The sequence below is a fragment of the Bubalus kerabau genome, chromosome 16 (genome assembly GCF_029407905.1).
Source record: "Bubalus kerabau isolate K-KA32 ecotype Philippines breed swamp buffalo chromosome 16, PCC_UOA_SB_1v2, whole genome shotgun sequence".
NCBI classification, from domain to species: domain Eukaryota; kingdom Metazoa; phylum Chordata; class Mammalia; order Artiodactyla; family Bovidae; genus Bubalus; species Bubalus kerabau.
Window position 1 is genome coordinate 73,183,796 of NC_073639.1, and position 16,916 is coordinate 73,200,711.

The 16,916-nt window shown below is 49.7% G+C and overlaps 1 long non-coding RNA gene and 1 other non-coding gene across 2 annotated transcripts; both read right to left on the minus strand.

The window, feature by feature from the left end:
* Window positions 1–5,148: 5,148 nt before the first annotated feature.
* Window positions 5,149–5,220, minus strand: TRNAG-CCC (transfer RNA glycine (anticodon CCC)). Its single transcript has one exon. It is a non-coding gene; the product is annotated as a tRNA-Gly (tRNA).
* A 1,531-nt stretch (window positions 5,221–6,751) lies between these two features.
* Window positions 6,752–8,868, minus strand: LOC129629936 (uncharacterized). Its single transcript, XR_008703398.1, has 3 exons — window positions 8,546–8,868; window positions 7,715–8,298; window positions 6,752–6,864 (listed from the first exon to the last, which is right to left on the minus strand). It is a non-coding gene; the product is annotated as an uncharacterized LOC129629936 (long non-coding RNA).
* Between the last annotated feature and the right edge of the window lie 8,048 nt (window positions 8,869–16,916).

Consider the following 16,916-nt stretch of genomic DNA (forward strand, 5'->3'; position numbering starts at 1 on the left):
AACTAGTTCTACTTCTTTCGGTCTGAGTCTTCTCATCCCAGGGGAATGACAAGGCACTGGGACAGGAAACTAACCAACTCTTCTAACCATCAGCCTGGCAAGGATGGAGGGTTCCCACTTCTCCCAGATTCCACAGAGCCTCCTTCAGGGAGGGGTTGATCTGGGAGAAGTGAGAGGTGAGGACCAGACTAATAACCTGTCCCTGGAGAGGACCTGAGCAGATAAAATAACCAAACCACAACTCAGGACCACACAGAACTCGCCTTCTCATAAGATGTACAGAGTACCTCTAACATCTGTTGTTTCTTTGAAGTTCCGTAACTATCTCGAGGTGGAGAACGACTGTGGCCTGCAGCCTGGAGAGGTTGTGTTGGCTGGCCTGGATCACAGCATTCACCTGGGACCTGAGTGTGGGGCCTGCAGGGCCTTCACTGGCCTTCCTCCCCCAACCCTCTGTCTGCTTGGTCCACACCTTGTCCAGCTCAATGCAGCGCCTTCCCTACAGTTGAAGGCTGTCTTCTTAAAAATATACATTTATTTATATTTAATAAATATAAACCCGACTCTTCTGGGTCTTAGTGTTGGCATGCAAACTCTTAGTTGCAGCAGTGTAGGGTCTAGTTCACTGACTAGGGATGGAACCCAGGCCCCCTGCATCGGGAGTGCAGAGTGTTAGCCACTGGACCACCAGGGAAGTCCCGAAGGCTGTCTTTCAGTAAGGCACACTGATTAATTAAATGATTCTGCTCAACAGTCAACATCTGATCTTGGTGGCTGTCTACTCCATCCTGAAGGCCCCTCTGCTAGGACCCCGGAGGCAACAGCACACCAGGCCCCCGTCCTGGACAACCACGTGGGCCATCAACTTAGGCCTTTTCTCCCATGATTAAACCCACTCGCTCTGAGCCTCATCTCTCCAAGTCCCATGTAGGGGGCAATTTGTGCTAAGAGGCTATAATGTCCTAATACCCCACTGGGAGGTTGGGACTGACATATATACGCTACCATGTGTAAAACAGGTAGCTAGCAATAAGCTTCCATAGAGTGCAGGGAGCTCAGCTTGGTTCTCTGTGATGACCTAGAGGGGTGGGATGGTCCAAGAGGGAGGGGACATATGTATACATATAGCTGATTCATTTTGTTGTTCAGCAGAAACTAATACAACATTGCAAAGCAACTATATCCCAATTAAAAAAAAAACAAAACATTCTGATACCCCAAACCCTTGCTGACTGTGTGTGCTCGGACAAGCAACTCAGCGGGCAACCCCTCCTCCGGAATGTCACCAGCAAAATGGAGATACTAGTGCTTTACAGCCGAGGATCGAGTGAAGTCACAAGTCAACGGAATTCCTTCTCTTCCCTCAACCTGTCTTTCCTTCCTAAAGCGAATCTCGGAGCACCGCCCTCTCTCACTCAGATCACTGGTAGCATCCTCTGACCCGTCTCTCTGCTTCCAGACAAGGCCCCACCACGCATTCTCCACCCCGGCTGAGGCAATCCTGCCAGAGAATAAGTATGAACAGATTTACCCTCCCGAAAACCCCCAGCGGCAGCCCAGGGCCCCAGAGTCAAGTCCGGGCTCCCGGCTCAGCCCACGCACCTGCAGCCTTGGCCTGTGTTCACCTCGCCAGCGTCCTGTGCTCAGAGCCCAGCGGGGACCACGCGCTCCTCTGCCTCCAGGGCTCTGAGCAGGCTGTTGGCCTACGACATTCTCCCCGTGGCCTCTTTCATTCCTATCCCTTTTTTAGCATCATTTCCTCGAGGAAGTCTCCCTGAGTGGACTCCGATACTTCCCCTGCCGTCCTGTCTGTCTCCCCATCCTGGCATCTAGACCATACCGTCACTGCCTGGCTGCTCACCCCTGGCTTGCTCGTAGCTGTCTGGGGGGCCCCCAGCCCTTCTCCTGACCCAGAACAAGCAAGAGAGCAGTGAATATTCATCCTGAAAACTTTCCTGAAGCATGTGATTTCTTTTAAGAGTATTCTACTCTTTCTTGAAAATATTTGCATTTCAAAATGCCCACCCTTTCCTTTGCATCTCAGAACGCCCTCAGCCTTCAATGCCTTATGCCACATAAAAGAGTAACTTGGGAATATTAAGTCTAGCCAGTGAATATAGTACTTTTTATTCTAAAGGGAGAGGGGGGCCTCATATAATAACAATAAATTAGGGTTAATACTTTTATGGTGTGAGCTTCATAAAAGTGGTGCAGTGGTAAAGAATCTGCCTGCCGATGCAGGAGATGCAGGGTCAGGAAGATCCCCTGGAGGAGGAAATGGCAGCCCTCTCCAGTATTCCTGCCTGGAAAATCCCATGGACAGAAAAGCCTGGTGGACTACAGTCCCTGGGGTTGCAAAGAGTCAGATACGACTGAGTGACTGAGTATGCACCTCTATGGTGTATTCATACAAATATCTCAATTTATTCTTAAAAAAATTGTATGGATTGGATTCATCTGTTACAGGATATTTTAGTTATAATTCTGCAACTGCAAGTGGCAGGAACCATCCTCAGTTTGCTTAAGCAAAAAAGAAAAAAAAAAAGGAAAAAAGGAGGAGAGTTTGTTTTATTTGTGCAGGGGTGGAACCCCAGGCTTACAGACAGAGCTTGGGAAGGAATTCTCAGGCTCCACTCCCAGAGACCAGATGCAAGGAGTCTGAGATCTTCCCAGGAAGCCCAGCCAGTTCTGATACAGGAGCTCCTCCAACACCCTTTCGCAGGAGCCACTGGGCCCAGGTCACTAGCTGCAGAGCCAGAACGGAGACCCAGGTTCCCTGATATCCAAGTCACGGCTTTCCCCACCACACTCCACTGCCTCTTCAACTCTCCATTTGTTAAAAATAACAAACTTCACTACTTAAAAAAAAAAAATCAAATGATAAGGAAGGGCTAAACAGAATGTGGTCTATACATACAGCGGAGTATCATTCAGCCTTAAGAAGGAAAGAAATTCTGACATGTGCTACAACAGGGACAAACCCTGAGGACACTATGCTAAGTGAAATAAGTCAATCACGAAAGGACGCACGCTGTGTGATTCCGCTTATATGAGGTACTTAGGGCTGTAAAAACCACAGAGGCCGAGAGTAGATCGTAATTTTCAGGGGCTGCGAGAGAGAGGATGAAAGTCCTTGCTTACTGGGCATGGTTTCAGTTGGAGACGAGAAAGTTCTGGAGATGGGAGCTGGTGTTGGCCACGTAACAGTTGTGGATGTACTTACTGCCACAGGACTGTATACTCAAAAATGGTCGAGAGAGTAAAATTTTAGGTTCTGTATCCTTTTACCACAATTAAAAAAAAAAGGAATCAAACTTTTCTCTGCCCCACAAGCAGATTTGGGTCAGCCCAAAAGTTCATTCGCGTTTTTCTGTAAGACGTTACGCTTTGTGGACGGGAGACACTGACAGGTCAGCTGGCTTCTGGGCCAACAGGAGGGGAGGCCAGACTCTCAGCAGGCTGTTCACTTAGAAGGAAGCAACAGTGACGATCCACACAGCTTCCGGAGTCTGTGTTCTCTCGGAAAGCCTTATCAGTTCAGTAATTCCAGTTAATCTACCCAGACAGCGTAACTACATTTCATTCTGTACGGCATACAACAGCGCGCTCCTATTTCGGTGTCAGTGTTTCAATAAAGTTTTGATTAAGGCCAAAAAAAAAAGAAAATCAGCTGGCTTCTGGATATAGGTTTGGATGTGAAGTTCACCCACTGCTTTAATTGTGTCTTCAGCTACCCCCAGAACGGTCCTCTCTCATGCTGCTGACTCTGAATGCTGCCAGGAAGCTCTGCGTTGGCACTAGCTCTCGCCTCAGCCTGACACCTGCTCAGGGGGCAACAACGGTCCTGGGGTCCTGGAGGCTCACAAGGATCTTGTGAAACAAGGGAGGGAAAAGTAGGGCCTGGAAAGAAACTCCAGAAATGGTCACAGTGGTCTTGAGCTCACAAGAAGCGATTAAGCCAGGGAAAGTGTCAAGATGGGAAACTCTGTCCTTTTGTTGAGAACTGCTCTAGGTTTGTGGTGTCCTAGGAATATGGATGAGGGTGGTGAAGCCAGGAGTGAAGATCCCTGAAAATGGGCTTCCTCCTGATATCGGAACGTCCAGTCACAGAGAAGTTATAAGAAAGGCCAGGGCTTCCTTGATGGCTCAGCGGTAAAGGAATCCACCCGGCACTGCGGGAGACACAGGTTTGATCCCTGGTTGGGGAAGATCCCACATGCAGTGAACAACTAAGCCGTGAGTCACAACTAATGAGCCTGTACTGTACTTTGAAAATTAGGGTTAGGGCTGTACGCCTGGGGCCCGGGAGCCGCAACTCCTGAGCCCACGTGCCCAGGAGCCCACGCTCTGCAGCAAGAGAAGTTACCGCGATGAAAACCCCATGCAGCAACGAAGACCCAACACAGCTAAAATAAATAAATAAATTTTTTTAAGGGGGTGGTGGGCAAAGCTGGAAATCCACATAAGTCCTTACTGATAGCTGGGAACCCAAATTCCATTCTTAGTGGGAAAAAGGGATGTAAATTGCCTTGAGCAAGAAGAGAGTGAGGTAGGAGGGGAAAGGAAAAGGGGAGAAGTCGGGGCTGACCCTGGGATGAGTTTTCTCTCTCTGCCCAGAGTTCACATGGTGGTCGTAAGCATCGGGCAATTTCCCAAATATTTGGGGAAGTTACTCATGAAGGAGAAGCCACCTCCAGACAGCCAGTTGGGAAATGTGGAGAGTCAGTGCCTGGGTGGTTTTCATACTAATCCCAGATTTATTAAGGTCAGAAAGCAAGCATCAGAAAGGGTTTGATAATCAGAGTCATCAGTGTTTTGATAGAAAGGAAATTTCTCTCTGGTCTGAGGGAGTTGGCTGTCTCAAAGGGCTGGGATGAGGGAGGGCTCCTTTAGTGACTGGAGGGGCAGAATCACTCCCTTCTAAGCCCCCTCCCCTGAAGGGTACAAGGTGTTCCATTGCAGTTGAGAGGGAGTGGACTCAAAGATCTGAAACAGCTAACTCCCCCTCACCCCAACCTAGTCCCCAAATATGGTGTGATGTGGCATCAGCACCTTCACCAGATTCTTTTTTTAAAATGTTTATCTATTTGACTGCGTGGGGTCTTAGCTGCACCATGCAAACTCTTAGTTGAGGCATGTGGGATCTAGTTCCCCGACCAGGGATTGAACCTGGGCCCCTGTGTTGGGAACACAGAGTCTTAGCCACTGGACCACCAGGGAGGTTCCCCTCTACCAGATTCTGATGCTGCTGGCGGTGGGGGGGGGGGGGGGGGCGGTGCAGTTTAAACAGGAGGATTTCATTTATGGAAATTAAATTGTTTTAGATCTACAAAGGTAGTTCAAGAAACCCTACTGGAAATCTTTTTGTAAATCTGTTTCTGAAAGGCAGAAAATATTTTGCATGTGGCTCTGATTTTTGATTCATCTCCTTTGCCTGTGCAACATTCAGGATGTTTTAAGTGTTGTATTTGGACCATCTGTCATGACCTAATCTTGATTACCCAGACTGTTACATCAACCAGGTTGGTTTCCCTTAGTTGATGATCCAGTAAGTCTATGGCTTCCTTGGAATTTTACAAGATACTACATTTTTATTCTAAAAAAAAATTGTTTTTCAAACACACTGGAAGACCACACCACCTGGCTCTAGAGCACAGCTTAGGCTGAAATTCCAATAAAGGGCTAATCAGTAGGCGTAAGTGGAAGCTGGTTTTCAGTGGTCAACTCAAGCCATACACCTTGCTGGGAGAGGGCTTGGAGTGAGGCCACGCTGAGCATCATGAGAGGAAGATCCGAAAGTCTGCCCAGGTGGCAGCAACAAGCTCCGAGGAGGAGGGATGTGGTTAACGAATTCCACGAGGACCCAGAGCAGAGAGAGACCTGGAATGCGGAGGGGGCCCCCTCCAGCTAGATCTAGAAAGGAGGTCAGGGTTTAGATACTCAGAGCCGGACAGGAAAAACCTTTCCTACAGAGGTGTGAAGATAGAGGTGTTACATTTGAGGACAGATAATGGACCCATGTGGCAGGGTTTCCAGGAAGGTTAGATCCTGGAAACGTTACAGAAGAAATTAAGAATTAAAGGTTTGCAAACACTTATGAGAGAACAGTAATTGTTAGGAGTCACTAAGCATGGATTCACTAAGAACGAGTCATTTCCTGTTTTTTCTAGGATCACCAGACTGGTAAACTAGAGGGTGTTGTCAAGGCCATTCTTGCCATTGGCTGGAAGTCTCTATCGTCCTGGGCAGGAGTGGAACCGGAGGCCCTGAGTTCTAATGTGTATCTCATTTCAGCAGGGCGCCTGACAGCCAGGCTGAATGAGATGCTTATCAAGAGTGGGGTTTGCATGAGAGAACATTCATTCCCAAAGGCAGCTGGTGCCAGACTGATGGCTGGATGGAGGACAGGCTGCAGTATGGACAGGGGCTTCACATTTGACCCTTTTTCCCCGTCTCCATCAATGTCTGCCAACGGCAATAAGGAAACACACACAGGCTGATCTATCAGGAAAAATAAATGTATTCACTGATATATCCAAGAAAGGTCTTTGGGGACTAGAGCAACGTCTAAAACAAGCAGCAGAAATACAATAGGTATTCAGCATAAATGCTGGATCTGTGGCCAAAAAGTCAACTTCATAAGAAGCAGATGGAGAAATATGTCTTAGAAGAGTTGCTGCAAGAAGAGACCTGGGGCTTTTAGTTCGCGGCAAGTGAAACCAGTGTGATGTGCCTGGAAGACTATATTCAGGAAGCATCCAGTGTCTATATGGGGCTACCCTGACGGCACAGCTGGTAAAGAATCTGTCTACAATGCAGGACACACATGAGATGCGGGCTCGATCCCTGGGTCGGGCAGACACCCTGGAGGAGGAAATGGACAATGCATTCAATATTCTCGCCTGAAAAATCCCATGGACAGAGGAGCCTGGTGGGCTACAGGCCAAAGGGTTGCAAAGAGCTGGACACCACTGAACAACTAAGCACGCAGTGTCTATATATTCTCTGATTCAGCAAATTCTTATTTCGCCATGCAGTTTGTGCTTCAGGCACTGACTGAGTTGGGCAGTAAATATACCAGAGGACCATCCAGGTGAGGTACCTACCCACATATGGTCCATAGTTTTCTAGGGCAAAGAAGCAAACACACACAGATTTGCTGAAACTTGTGACGGACATAAACTAAGGTCGGAAAGAGTGTGATGAGGGATGTACTTTTCCTGGGGTGGCCAGGCCAGGCCAGGCCTCTCTGGGAAAGTGGCATTGAAGCCAAGACCATATGAAGGGGAAGGGGAGACAGGGAGATGGAACATTCCAGGCAGGACAAGGGGTGCATTGGCCATGACCATGGAAGGAGCTCGCTGTCTTTCCAGAACTGAAAGCCCAGTGAGGCTTGTCCATATTCGCGGCTGCCGACGTCCATTCTCCCATTCCTCTCTGGGGATGGTACCGCCTTTCCCAGCCTCCCTTGCAGCCGAGTACCTTGGGCTGAGTTCTCAGCAGTGAGATGCTAAGAGGTGGTCTGTGTTGGGACCAGGGATCCTAAAGAGGTGGACACACCTCCTCACTCTCTGGGTTTCCTCCTGGTTGCATCTGGGACCTGGCAGCCAGGCAGCCTGGACCCCATGGAACTGCGGTGCCCCAGCTGGAAGGGCCCTGGGTCCCTGAATGACTGCAGAGAACCGGGCCACTTGCCGATACCTGGATCACTCACCTCACCCAGGTACTCGAGACAGAGAAAAAACATCCTCTATTCTTTAAGTCACTGAGTTGCTGTCACGTCTCTTGGCTGACCTATTACAGAAACAGGAGGCACACCCACGGGTGCACGTTTAGAACACTGCATTTGGTTCAAAGTCTCACTTTTTTTTCGTAAGGGGCACTGACCATTTGAAGCATGTAAAGCACAACAACATTTAGGAATCCAAAAAGCAAGTCAACGAAAATCTGTTTAAGACACCACAGTTGTTTAGTCTGGAAAAGAGGTTTCTTGGGGGTGGCACGTCTTCAAGCACTGTGAAGGAGGAATGAAGCTGGAATGGAGTAACTCCTACAAGGGTGATGGGCGGTTCAGATTTACTCGACGAGGCAGATTCTGAATCAACAGAGGGGAGACGTTCCTAATGACCAGGGATGATTTGGAAGAGGCCAGATGGCTTCAGGATCCGAGGTTTCTCCCTGCCGCTGTGTCCCAGCAGGGATCAGCTGCCCACCTGCCCACCTGTAAGGAGGTGTTTACAGGACTGATTCTGACAGCCCACACTGGTCATTCGATGCTTGCACTCGCATCAGAGTAGCCTTTTAAGGAAAGCCAAGAGTAAAGAATTCAGATTTTCATGACTTTATTCTTGAGATAATCCAAAAAATATTTGGGGACTAGCATTTTTTTTTTTTTAACTTATCTTCGGAGATGAATGATCCATTTAGCCCAAGGAACTCAAAGTACTTTACACCCTTGTCTCATTCAGGCTTGTCACATATCTGAGCTGCTGTGTCAGGGGCAAGACCATCAAACCCCCCCTCTCAGATAAGGAGAAGGACTCACAAAGAGGGCCAGTGAGTTGTCCAAGGTCACAGTGAGTCACGGGCGCGGTGGTAGGGCAGGCTCCTCACCCGAGGTCTCCCACGCTGCTCCAAGCCCATGCAAAGGAGACCCTCAGCTAGGAAAGTCTCCCACGGACAGGAGGAACCAACCTAAACAGTCTTTCCGGAGTTGGAAATGACCTGAGACATTCAATCAATTTCATTTTGCAGGTGAGGAAACTGAGGCTCACATGAGGTCACCTGGACTGAGGCAGAGCTAGGACTTAAACCCAGTGCCCAGGATCACATCCTGCCTACTCACACATGGCCCGGGAACAGCCCCCTACACAATTACCTGGAATCAACTGGGTCATCACCATTAGCTCTGCTGTCTGGAAATCTAAAGGCTCGTATTGGCTTTGGCCACCAAAGAGAGGAAACATTCTGCAATGCTCGAAGACTCACAGCGGAGGGGGGCAGGGAGCATCATTTGTGCCTTGTATTACCAAGTCCAAAGGCAAAACATATGTTTCCCATTTGTCCTGGGATGGGAAAGAAAAACTTTTCCTTTCGCTTAATCTCGGTTTAAACAAACAGAGAGACTGCCCTTTTTGTAAACTCACCCAACGTCAAATATTGTTCACTCGCCCAGCATCGGCTTACTAAGCCACTACACAGCGCCTTTGCCTCATGTAATCCCCTCATGAGAAGGCACTTCAGCTCGAAGAGGGGGCCAGTAAGACAAGACACGTTTCCTCTGATGAACTGAACAAGAGTCAGCTGATGGGAGTCAGGTTTCCAAATCTAGAACCTCTGGTTTCAGCCAGAGACCCGAGGCAATCTGGCTTCAGTCGTGACTCAGGGTTCGGGTAGTGAAAGCAAGCACGTCATGTGATGTAAGAAAATTCCCCCCCATTCCCCCACCCCCTGGCATCCTCCTCCCCCAGGGAGCTTGGGCCGGGCGGGGGGTGGAGGGGGGTGGGGAGTTCAGTCTGGGAGCCTCCAAGCAGCTGTTGCCCAGGCACTGGGTCCCATCCCCATTGCAGTGGCAAAGGGAAGTACTCAGTTACAATTACTTTCCTGTTGGCCTATGAGCTCGGATAATTGCTTTGCAATGTGTGTGTGTGTGTGAAGGAGAGAGCCTCATAAAGTAAACCAAGAAACAGAAGGGCCAGGTCTGGCCTAAAGAGAAGCGTCAGGAGAGGGAGGGAGGCTGGTGATGCAAGCCTGCCTTTGAAGTCACTTTGTTTGTGAAAAGTCTGCTGTGCGCCTCTCTTAAGGAAACTCCGCTGGAATGAGGTTCCTGTGCATGTGGGGTTTAGGGCTATTGTTTTTGGCTCCGATGTTCACCTCAAGCCCTAGCTAGGACATGTATAAATCCCGTAACAACAGCCTGACATGAAATTGCTCACCCTCGCATTGCATCAGGGGACTTTTACTCAGGCAGAGTTTGAATGCCTCATTGTTTAATAGGACAGGAAGTTTACTCTTGATGCAAATGAGGAATCTCTTTTTTTTTCCTCCTTACCTCCTTGGAAGATTTTCACAGAGGCCTGTCCTGTCATCCCTCGCTCCTTCCATGGGAGCAGCTGCACCCAATTTTCTTCTCAGAGTCGGGTTTTCTTAGGACCGGAGGACCAGTTTGAGGCAGGTTCCTCCGTGAAGGGGACACTAGGAGATGGGCCAAGGGCCCCCCAGGAACACAGAAGGGTGGGGTCTTCTGAAAAGGGCTGGATGTTTCTCTTTTCAGTTTCTTTCATCCTGATCTCCACCTTGGTTGGTTTCTTCTACACACAGAGAGGGAAGCCCCATCCCCAAACCTTTTCAGGTTTTTTTTTTTTTTTTTCTTAAGCTTAAGCACCTGGTGACCAGCTCACACTGTGGTCATCCTCTGGCATCCACAAGAAGATGCCTCATTCAGAACCATGACTCCCACCTTCCACTGGAGCAAATCTCTAAGATAGAAACTTCTAGAAAAAGCCTTTGGGGGTTCCCCATCTCTGCATACTCTTTAGGCAAATTCTCCAAAAGGCATTAGAGGATCCCTCTTAACTTCTGCTGATGCCCCCGACCAAGAGACAGGCCAAAAGAGACCCTCAAAGAAAGAAAGGGTTCACTACTTTCAGTCAAAGGAAACCAGATCAGGATCATGATGGGTGAATGACAGGAATGTTGACCCAAAGCCCTAATTTACTTGGTTCCGTATTTCCAGAATCTCTTTTTCCCCCTATACATCCAAAAGAAAATCGTTCATGGGAAGGAGGGAGGAAAGAAAGGAGAGAGCAGGAAAAAGAAAGAACTCGCATGCTACGAGCGTATGCCCTAGGGAATAGCCGAAGGTTGCAATTCCATTGCAATTGTCTTCTGCCCCCCAACTTCATCAGCATGTTCCCAAAAGTCACAATGCTGCCTGACAACATATATGCTAGATTTTGTTTGCTTAAAATGACAGGGTTTTTACATGTCTATATACACGCATGTGGGTGTGTTTTCACTGTACCACATCAAGTGCAATTAAGCAAGAAGGAACCACCTCACTCCTGGCCAAGCTCTGTTCTCTTGCTGGCTTTCACCTTGGTGTCACCTGCAGAGCCTGAGTGTCTCCCCTCCAGATTCTGATTTAATCAGGCAGTGCTGTGATCTGGACGCAGATTTGTTTTAAGCTCCCCAGGTCACTGTGGGGCGCATCCAGGGTGACCATCCACTGACCGCGGCCAGCCCCCGCGCAGCCTCCCTGCACGGGCCCACAGTCAGCCACACGCCTTGCACAACTTCCCTCTTACTCAGGCACTGGCACTTCTCTCTGTGGTCCTCACCCTGGCTTCACCCCATCTGGGATCTGGCATCCCCTGTGACCATCAACCATGGCAAAAAAAAAAAAAAGTTCTGGAAATGCCCACGAGCATAATTTCACATTAGAAGTTACTCCTTCACACTCCATAGAAACGACTGTGTTTGTAACACATCTGGTCATTCTTACATGAGGAGGTGGGAAGCACCAAGCTATGTTCGGTGGCACTAACAGCCTGGCGGCACCGTTCCTTGGCGAGTGCACGCCCCAGCGTCCTTAGTGGGCAGTGAGAATCCATCCCGTGTGCGGCACACATCACGATCTGTCGCCAACCTTCTGGGCTCAGGGCCTGGCACATCAAAGAGGCTCAGCAAACTTCTGATGAAACAGAGACGACTGAGTCTGCAGATTCTGGGTGCTTCCCCAACCTAATTTAGGTCTGGAAACTCAAACAACTGGGTTGAGAAAAAGATGTCCTGGTGATTACAAAACCCCATCTCTGAGAGCACAGCAATGGACAGAACCAGCCAGGGAGATGCAGCGATGATCAGCAGATATGCAGAGATTTCACCCTCCCTGCCTCTCCCCGTTTCCAGCTCTTTCGGGGGGCGGGGTGGGAGGAAGAGCCTCTCCTGTCTTCACAAGGCCTTCTTCCCCATGAGTGCATCTGCACATCTCCAAATCTCTTTGTAAGGATGCCAGTCGCTGAATCTGGGGCCCACCCGACCCTAATATGGGCTTCCCTGGTGGCTCAGACGGTAAAGAATCCACCTGCAACGCAGGAGACCCGGGTTCGATCCCTGGATCCGGAAGATCACCTGAAGAAGGAAAAGGCAACCCACTCCAGTATTCTTGCCTGGAAATCCCATGGACAGAGGAGCGTGGTGGGCTACAGTCCCTGGGGTCACAAGGAGTTGGACCAACTGCGTGACTAACACTACTCCAATGCGGCCATCTTGACTGGATGGCATCTGCAAAACCCCTACAAGGTCACACTCACAGGTGCCAGGCTTAGGACTTTAACCTCCTCCAACATCCAGTATGCCGGTCTCCGATCAGGCTACACCTAGAATTTGGGGTCCAGCTCATGAGCCGTATTTTAAGATGTTCAGTGTAAAAACTGCTTACATTTGTATGATATGAGGAGCAGTTATAGGATCTATATTCAGGCTAGATCCAGAAAGCATTAAGAAGAGTACATGTCTAGAAAACCATAATTTGAAAAGATCCAGGCACCCCAGTGTTCACTGCAGCATTATTTACAATAGCCAGGACACGAAAGCAGCCTAAATGTCCACCGACAGAGGAATGGACACATAATATGTGGTATATAATGGAATATTACACAGTCATCAAGGAATGATCGGATGCCATCAGCAGCAACATGGATGGACCCAGAAATTGTCACACTGAGTGAAGTCAAAAACAAATATCATATGATATTGCTTATATGTGCAATTTTTTAAAACAGAGAAATGAACTTATCTAAAGAACAGAGATAGAATTACAGATGTAGAAAATTTATGGTTGCCAAAGGGTAACAGGTGGGGGGGATTAATTAGGAAATTGGGATTACTACTATATATATAGTAGGTAAGTTGTAAGAACCTACTATATAACACAGGGAACTCCACCCAATACTCTGTAATGGGAAAAGAATGTTTAAAAGAGTATATATGTATATGTATAACCTATTCACTTTGCTGTACACCTGAAACTAACATTATAAATCAACTGTACTCCAACAAAAATTTTAAAAGAAAAATAAAAGAGGAGTAAATGTTTGTGATCAAACCAGTCAATCCTAAAAGAAATCAACCCTGAATATTCACTGGAAAGATCAAAGCTGAAGCTCCAATACTCTGACCACCTGATGCAGACCCAACTCATTGGAAAAGACCCCGATGCTGGGAAAGATTGAAGCCAAAAGGAAAAGACAGCCACAGAGGATGAGATGGTTGGATGGCATCACTGACTCAATGGACTTGAGTTTGAGCAAACTCCAGGAGATAGTGGAGGACAGAGGAGCCTGGTGTGCTGCAGTCCATGCGGTCAGAAAGAGCTGGACTTAGCGACTCAACAACAGTATCTTTGCTTTCCCTTAGTTATGGCTTTTGTGGTACACCTAATCTGTACTGATTGAGGGAAACACATTTTGGCTCAATAGAATTTTACTCAAATATCCCAATGATCTTTGGATGAAGGCCATCTACCAAGAGCTGTCGTCTACCCAGCCGTGAGTTACCACATCCTTCATTCATCGGATAAACTTGTACCAAGGCCCATTATGCAGCCATGCAGCAGGCTCCTGGCCAGACGTCTGGGGCAGCGACAGGTCTTGCTCTCAGTAGGCTTACTGACTAGTGACTCCAAAAAGGTCCAGGCCACCTGGGTGGGCAGATGCTTAGGGTGTTACCCAGAAGGTTCTCTGCGGAGAGGGTGTGGACCACCGCATCCCCTCAGAGCTAAGGCACTGCAGTCTTGATGATCCCTGAGAGGAGAAAGAGAGAGGAAATTGGAGGTTTGGAGCCCGGAGTGCGGGGGCAGAATGAGTGAAGAAAACATTTTAAAGGGTTTCAATGAGCCCAAGCGGTTTTTCCTGGTGGAACACGTGCAGAGAAGCAGGTTCTCTCGCACCATCACGCAGAGGAGGGTTTTTATCTCGTAAGCCGGAGGCTCCCTCTCCCCACCCACCCTAAGGAGCAGACACTCAACAAACAGCCCAAACCCACCAGGGCTGCTAGAGCTCAGCAATGGGGAAACGGAACCCCTCTCCGCTCTCAGCAGACAAAACAGCCCGGGCCCTGGGTGCTTCCCCTATGCCGGGACTCCCAGCCCCGAGGAGCAGAGCGAGAAGCTCTAAATCAAGTGTTTTCAGCAAAACCAGGGCCCCCGGGGTGGAAGGGAGAGGCCTGCGCTCTCTGCGGCTGCTCCTCCATAATGAGCCTAAACAAAACCGGTGCCAGGGAAGTTAATCTGCGCTGAGATAGGGCAGCCACGCCCGGGGTGGAGCGGGAGCCCTGGACCGGGCACGGCGGGCCCAAGAGCTGGGCCCGCAGAGTCCAGCCGCTGGCCAAGGTAAACCTTCCTGTGCGATGCCCAGGGTGGGCGGGCCCAGCCCTCCAGGAAGAGAAACCCCCTCTTTGCCTGCATGCTGCCCTTTGACCACGTGAGAAGATAAATACTTTAAAAAAAGAAAAAAAAGATCTGTTCTCGGTGCTGGGAAGCGCCTGGTACAAAACACCAAGGAGGTCTCGCAAAACAAGGAAACCATCTGGTCGCCATTACAGCGCTCCGCCCCGCACTGTCCATCCGCGCCCAGCTTTCCACGCATGCGCAGACGTCCTCACGTGTGTGCGCAGCCGCACTCGGGACCACACGTCCTCACACGCGTATGCATACGTACACACGGGCGCACATACCAGCCTGCCAGCGTTCACCTTGTTTCACCCTGCCACACACATTCCCACACACATTCTCACACATACAGACACATGCCTTCACACAGATATGCATATACATCCACACGGGTGTGCACACATCCACTTCACACAGGACACACATGTGCACCGTCGTATACAAACTTGTGTGCACGCACATCTTCGAACACAAGGCACACGTGGCCTCACCATGCACACAGTGTATTCTCACACATCCCTGCATCCACAAACATCCACTGTGCACACACATACACAGACCCTCAGTCTTCATGCACGTATGCCCACTTGTATGTGCACACACACCCTCACACATAAATACACCTTTACACAGAAACACACATGTGGGTACACATGTTCATACCACAACATGTCCTCACATGCAGCAAAGGTTCACACCCATATGCGCTTCCCCGGACACACACACATACACACACCCTAATATAAACACACATCCTCTACCATACAGTACAGGGAACTCTGCTCAGTGTCACTCGGCAGCCTGGATGGGAGGGGAGTTTGGGGGAGAATGGAGTCATGTGTATGTATGGCCCAGTCCCTCCACAGTGCACCTGAAACCATCACAATGCGGTTAATCAATCATGCGTGCGTGCTCAGTCACTCAGTCGTGTGCGACTTTGTGACCCCATGGACTGGAGCCCACCAGGATCCTCTGTCCATGGGATTTCCCAGGCAAGAATACTGGAGTGGGTTGCCATGCCCTTCTCCAGGGGATCTTTACTATCCAAGGATCATACCCATGTCTCCTGCATTGGCAGGTGGATTCTTTACCACTGAGCAACCTGGGAAGCCTGTTAATCCGCTATTCTCCAATATAGAATAAAAAGTTTAAAAAGAAAAGAAGAAACTAATAAAGCGTGAAACAAGTTAACAAAAACAAAGAAAACACACCTTCACACTTGGACGCCACTCACCCTCATGTGCACACACCCGTGCTTTGCTGCTGCTTCCCTGGGCCTCCAGCACATCCAGGGGAGGACCAATGAAATCCTAGTACTGAAAGCAGGTCATGTTGTTGCTGGTAAAAGGGGCATTTTATGAGGTATCTGGCTATCCCCCGGGGGGGCCCTCCCTTTGTGAAGTCTGGCCAGTTGGAGGAAAGAGAAGCTGCAAGAAAGGAGATCCAAAGGAGCGGAACCTGAAAGAGCTCCATGGCTGCTGCCTGAAACATCTGGAAATACGGGAACGGGCATGAGGAAGACAGCCCGGCGCCAAGCCACCTCCTGGCAGGGGCACCAAGAGCCGCCCCAGGAGCTGGAGCTCCTCTCTGAAGCCGCCCAGTGCAGCGGCTGAAACACCGAAACGTGCTCTGAATTCTCTTCCCACCAACCACCACCACCTGCACTCAGTTTCTCGGTCTCTAAGGCGAGAGGCTCAGGGACAATGACCAAGCCCATACGTCTGGGGAAAAAAATTGTAATATCATGAGTGCCAGGCACCTTGCTGTGTTCTACACTCGCATCATCTGGTGGTTATTAGTATGCCAATTTTACAGGTAGGATAACTGCTCAGAGAGGGTGTCCGCCTTGCCAAAGATCACGTAGCTGGCGAGGGGACAGGTGAGGATTCAAACCCAGAGCCACTTGTCGCCTAACCTCCGTGCTCTCCTGCCAAAGAGGAACAAGTGTTCATCTGGCCGGCTCTCTGCCGCCCACAGGAGCCAGGAAACCCTGGGACTGAGCCGCCGGAAATGGATGACCTCAGCCAGCCTTCTTGTTTCACAGACGATGGGAAAAGTGGAAAGGGCCAGGGACTGGCCCAAGGTCTCGTCCTGCGACCCATTCTCATTCCCGGACTTCACTCTCCCCGGCAACCCCCGGAAGGAGCTGGGGAAAAACCTTCAGAGATATCCCTGGGGAAGACAGCTGGAAGGCAGGGCGCGCCAGGGCTGTAATGGTGTGGTGATGAGGTGGTGACGATGGGACTGTTTCCCCCTTTTGAGAAATGCTCTGGCGTCAGACAAGTCCTGGGGGGCGGAGGTAAGAGGAATTTGGCAGGATCTGGTGAGAAGGCATCTGGAGGCCGATGTGAGTACCAGAAAAGCCTCTGCGGGGCCAGTGTGCGCTCATTCCTGAGCATGTGCACAGCCCTCTGCTCCTGGAAGCTCCGCGGGGACTGGGGAGAGTCAGAGAGTGGTGGCTCTA